We start from the raw sequence: 6,128 nt of genomic DNA, 5'->3' as shown, positions 1-6,128 counted from the left end.
GCCTCCACCTGGAAACACACTTGGGGGAATACGAGCTAGAGCTGGAGTGCCTGTCCTGAAAGGACCTGAAGTCTTTCAGCCTTGCCAGCGTTTCTTGAGGGTGTGTTGGTGTTCCCCAGAAAAGCTGCACGTTTGGGGAAACGCCTTTGGAGGAAAGGGGCTTGCTTCTCAAGGAAAGTGCTTCCCAGGGAGCTCCCAGTGAGGTAGGTGCGAGTATCCCCCTTTGGCTCTCTGTGCTCCTTTCAGTCCTTGAAGGCCCATTGCACTTGGCAGAGGGGCAGGAAGAAGGCTGTGAAGAGCAGGTTTGGCATCCACCTGGACCTGCCGAGACCAAGCCAAGCACCTGCAGCAGGATGTGTTACCCCCCTTTGGACAGAGGTGCGAGCAGAACCGTCTCTGTCCCGCTGTGAGCCCCAAAGCTCTCTGTGGGAGCTGTGAATTAAAAGGCCTTTACACACACCCTTTTCACATCTTCCCTGTCTGCTGTTGTCCCAGATCGAAAAAAGCAAGATGTATTCTATTTGCCATCTGTATGGCAGTTGTCTTGTGTGAAGTGGGCAGTTGTTCCTTATCTCTTCCACAATCAATCCTCCCTCCAGAAAGACATCTGCTGATAGTGGGCCACTGCAAGACTGAAAAGAACTGTAACATGCCATTGTGAGATGCTCCGCCCAGAGGGAGGAGCCAAGCATCCCTACCTGCATGTATGGTCTTGAACTTCTGGCCCAGGAGCACAGCTATTTCTGCGCTGGATTTTCCCAGAGGAACAGCTGCCTCTTCCACTGCCTCTTCAGAGGAAGACTGCACCCTTTTCCACAAGATCACTTCTCCAACAGAACCACACCTGACACTCCGGGAGGACTGCAGCCACAATTCCAATTGGACTGCTACCAACACCCTGTCCACCAGGGTGTCAGGTTGTATTCTGACTCTGTCTGTGTTGTTTTAGTTCACTGCATTGTGTATTTTATCTGTTATTTTCTTCCCTAAGAAAGAACTGGTATTCCTGCTCCCATATTTTTGCCTGGGAGCTCCCCTTAATTTCAAACTTGGAACAATTCAGAAGGAAGAGGTCTACATTTTTCCATTTCAGGGGAGGTTGCTGCCTTCCTTAGCAGACACCTGTCTTTCCAAACCAAGACAGCTGGGTTTCAGCTCTTGGCAATATGCATTTGCCTCCTGCTTGGAGGGAGCTGCTGTGGCCCAGGGCCAGCACAGAGCTGGGCTGGGTGGGCCAGGCAGCGTGGAGAGTCTTGGCTGATCTTGGTGCGTGCCTGGCCTCAGAAAGGCTTGGAAGGTTTGCCTCCCAAAGTGTCCTGCTCATTGGCTCTCCCTGTGCATCTTGGAGAGCACAAGGTGGGCATTTCTGGCAGCTGGGCATCAGCAGGCCTTACAATGGGGGCGTGTTGTGGAGCGAGCCCAGCTGAGGTACCCTGAGAGGAGCCCAGTGCTCCTTGCTCCTCTCTGCTGACACGGGAGCGTCTGTCTGCTTTCGGGATGGCCCTGGCTGCGTGAGGGGTGCTACGTGGACACGAGACAGCCGGTCCTGTCCCGCTGGGTCCCAGCAGTGCCTCGCAGCAGTCCTGCATCCACGTCAGGATGCTGGCCAAGAGAGGTCCTGGCAGCTGAGGCAGCTGATTTTAAGCTTGTGCAGATACACACAGGGGATGGCCAACAGTGTTCCCTCAGGGTACAGCAGTCCTGAGGGGCCTCCCCAGAGCTGCCTGATGCCGCCCACTCCCTGTGGCACCAGTTGCTTTCCTGTGGAATGTTCTACCTGCCCCAAGAGCACAGAGGGAGCTGGAAAAAGAGCTTGCCAGGCTGCTCTCAATCCTTTACCAGCAGCCCTGGCTGAGTGGAGAAGTCCGAGCTGAGCGCAGATGTGCCAATGGAAAAGCCGTGCACAGGAAGGCTCGGTGGGAAGGATGAGCCAGGATCCATAGGCCTGGCAGCCTGAGCTTGCTGCCAGGGAATTCCTCGGAGAAGATCCTTCAGAGTGCCATTCCACGGCACATGCAGGGAACCAGGGGGTCTGCTGGATGGTGGGAAAGCTTTGAGGAGGGACGGGGACAGCTGGGGGTCCTGGCGGGCTGTTGAGGGCTTCTCTGCGGGTGTTTGCGGGGGGTTGGTGTTGGGGAGCGTGTTGGGGAAGGAGTTGTCTGGAAGGTGAGAGTTCTAGGCTGGAATTTGAATCAGCTTGAAGGCAGCATTTGTGGTTTAGCGCTGCTTTGCTTATGGAGGGCAGAAGGAATATCTGTGACTATTTCCGTTCATGGTCCTGATTCTCCTGCAGGGAACAAGATGGGAGAGCTGTACTTTATTGGCCACTTAGATATCTCTACTGGGGTGGATGAGCCCTTTTTCCATCTACTCATTTGTTTGGGCTACTTTTGTAACACTTAATGGACTTTCAATCCTTGAGAGCTTTTATTCCTTAAGAGAATGACGATATTATCATCCCTTCATTGAAAACCATTTGCACACCAAAGAATGGTCTTCTTTTTGCCTCTGTATAGTGCTATGTTTCCAGAGTGACTTTCAATGGAATGTGTTAAGGCAAACGAGTTGCTGCTTTTAGATGGGAACAAACTTCCAAATCATTCACATTCCCCAGCAATCTCTATTAATTTCAGAAGTTTGCAAATTTTGGAACTACTCCAGGGGCCCAATGAGAAGTAAAGCCTTCCTGAATTGAGGATTCTTAAGTGGCCTGATCCCGCAGAGCAGGGCAGGGTGTGCTGATGGTTTGAGCTGCTCCTAAAGATCCTGTTGGGCTGTCTTAGACACCTGGGGCCAGGGATTCCTTCCAACCTTGGCCACTTAGGGTGGGCTGGGGGCGGCCCCACAGCAGGTGGCAACAGTGTGTGCAAGGGCCCTTTGTGACACGCTGCAGCACAGTCACCATGGCATGGAACGGGACAAGGTGTCCAAGGGCCCTGCCTTTGTGACACGTGGGGACATAGGAGCTGGCGGTGACAAGAGCACACCACAGTGCTCGGAGCAGGCGACGGGACAGGACGGGACAGAGCGGTGTCGTGAGGAGCCCCCGCACAGCGCGCTCGTTTGTGTCTGACCCGGAGCTTTCCTGAGGCGTTATTCCTACAGGTGACCTCGTGGCAGGACGTCGGGACTTGGCAGCCCGTGGCCTTCCCGAGGCTTTTCTTTTGCAGGTGCCCACGTAGCCAGACTGAGGGAATTGGCGACCACAATCCTTAACGAGGAGTCTCCTGTCGTTGTGGCAGGAGCCCTCCAGACCAGAGTGCAGGACTTGCTGTCCTGCAGCCTTGCTGAGGTTTCTCTGTCTCAGGTGCCTTCAAGGCACAACTACACAACTTGTTGACTCAGAACATCACCCTGCCATCTTCCTTGAAGGTGCCCTCAAGGTCATACTCTGGCATGGCAAACAGATTTCTCAGTGTGTTCAAAGTGTTCAGGAAGAAAAAAAAGGAAGACCCTGGAGCTGCCCCAGCACAACAGCATGAAGAACTGGAGCAGTTCCAGCCACTGCAGGATGGTGAGTTGCAGAGCTGGGCCACAGGGCTGATGGCTGCAGCCAGCTTGGCCCCATCCCATCCCATCCCATCCCATCCCATCCCATCCCATCCCATCCCATCCCATCCCATCCCATCCCATCCCCTGGGGACATGCCCATGGACAGGATGGAAGAGGGGCCAGGCAGACACCCTGCAGTGGCCGTGCTCCATCCCCTGGGGCATCCCTGGCTGCCCCTGCTTGGGGAGCGCGGGGCTGGGCTGTGTTCTCCGGCCTCTCCCGCAGCCCCTCAGCTCTGGCTGCGCTCGCTCTTTGCCAGGTGCAGCCCTGGACCGGACACAAGAGCAGGAACCCAGCCGTGGCCGCTTCCGCAGAAGCCTGAAGGTACCAGCAGCCATCCCCACCTGGGCTGGGCCTGCTGTCACTGCTCAGCCGAGCACCACGCTTGGAGCACTCCATGGAACACTCCGGGCTTCCCTGTCCTTTGTTCTCCTGCAGATGTTCCGGAAGTTCCTGCGCATTCGGCGGAGAAAGACCGGCAGCACAGCAGCTGAGGGCCCAGCCGAGCCTGACTCGGGGCTGACCGAGCTCCAGGCTGAGCCTGATGTCAGCCCGGATTCGGCTGAGCGCTCAGAAGACTCTGACGCCTCAGCGACTGAAACCTGGGCAAAGGCTCTTAGCTCGTCAATGACTGAGGTTGTGGCCATCACAAACAGGGACAATGAAGAGACTCAGGGCCTTACAAATACTGACACCACACCTGCTCCCATTCTGATTCAGGAACTCATATTCAACTATTTCAAGGAACCTAGTGTTTCTGCTCACAAGCAGCAGGTAAACAGCCTGGCTCCACACCTGGAGGCCAGCCGGGATCGCGTGTCCCCTCAAGCCAGGGTCTCTGGGCCCCCTCAGGCTTTGAGGCCAGCACAGTGTGGTGGGAAGGGAAGCACTTCTTGGGGGAAGCTGGGGAAGTTGCTCCCTTGAACAGTGCTCCAAGTCTTCCCTATGCCTCCTCCAGGTGCCAGCCAAGGTGAAGAACATCCACCAGAGTCTCGTCACCTACGTCTCTGTGGATGCCAGGCTGCAAATTGACCTTGTGAGGCTGGCTGAAGAACACCCTGCTGACGTGGTGCTGACCCTCCTGCGCTGTGCCCCAACGTGTGACAGGTACAGGGCCCACGAGCCTGGAGAGCTCAGGGCTCAGCAGCCTTTAGGGCCCGTGGCCCTGCACAGCCTGTCCCATGGGGTCTGCCAGACAGGCAGAGAGGCCCAGGACCCTCGGGCCCCTCTGTTTCCTGAGCCTGCTGCCAGTGCTCCTTCCCTGCCCTTCAGGGCTCCAGGGCTCTGTCACCTGGGCCCCCACAGCTGCACAGGGCATGGTGCTGTGACTGACATGGCCCTGACACAGAGCTCTGATCCCACAGAGCTGCTGCAGTGCTGTGGAGAGCCATAGGCTCATCGGGACCAGCAGTGGAGAAAGTGCTGTCAACACTGCTCTGTGTGATGGAGGACTGGCCTCTGACCAGAATGTGCACCTCTGATGGGGACAACAAGGACATTTTTTCCCTGGCTGTGAGTTTCTGGAACTGGCCTTTGCTCACCCCCAGGTCGCCTCTCCAGCAGCTCTCCATCCTCTCCACGCCGCAGGCGCTGGGCTGAAACCTGGGCTCGGGGCAGGCTCAGGGGGCACCAGGCCTTCTGCTCCCCTGCGTCTGCCCTTGGGCCCTGCCCCATGGACACCTCGGCACTGAGCCCTCCCTTGGGCTGCTTCTCTTGCAGGCAACTCTGGTGATCTGGGTGATTGTCCAGGTGCCTGAGTGTCACGAGGCATTGATCCTTTATTCTTCCCGCCTGTTTGTGGCACTGCTCTTCCATGTTGTCATCACCACACAGCAGATGCCACCAGAGGAAGTTGATAACTTCTGGAGAGCATGCCAGGAGGAACACCGCCTTCCCAGCAAGCCCAACAGGTCCCAGTCCTCCTGTCCTTCCCGTGCCCTTGTGGCCAGTGCCAGTGCTCCCAGTGTGACCTGGGCTTTTCTCTGCACACAGGTTTGCCGTGCAGGTCATGAAGGCTCTGCTCGGCCGACTGTGGTGTGACAATGTGGTGGAGGCTATGGAGCACATGGGTGGCTGGGACACGCTGCTGTGTGCTGACTCCCAGCACTACGCCGTGGGTCTGTTGGCCAGGTGAGACCCCCTTCTCCCCACTGCCCCCAGCATTTGTGCCCTGTGCCCCACACAGTCCCTGTGGTCCTGGGCCAGAGGGGCTCGTCACCAAAGGACGGCCAAGAAGAATGGAAAAGGCTGAGAGAGGAGGGTGCCCAGGAGGGACTGTTTCTCAAAGCGCCCACATCCCCTCCAGGGATGCTGGGGAATGACCAGACCTCTGTGAGTCAGTCCTGGGAGAGGTTTGGTCTCCCCACCTCAGGGCTTTGGTGCCTTTTTCCCCACTGCCAGGGAGATGCTCTGCGTTTTTATGCCTTTGTGCTCTCGCATCACAATCCACATGCTTCGGCATCTCAGCAGGGAGGACCCGTGTTGGGATCTTCCCTTCCTGGCATTCCTTGTGGAGGTGAGCCTGTTGGCCAGCGCTGCCTCGCTGAGCTGCCTCCCAGCTCTCTGCCCTCTCGTAG

This window comes from Anomalospiza imberbis, unplaced genomic scaffold, assembly GCF_031753505.1.
Source record: "Anomalospiza imberbis isolate Cuckoo-Finch-1a 21T00152 unplaced genomic scaffold, ASM3175350v1 scaffold_115, whole genome shotgun sequence".
Classification (NCBI taxonomy): domain Eukaryota; kingdom Metazoa; phylum Chordata; class Aves; order Passeriformes; family Viduidae; genus Anomalospiza; species Anomalospiza imberbis.
This window is presented reverse-complemented; position numbering follows the sequence as displayed.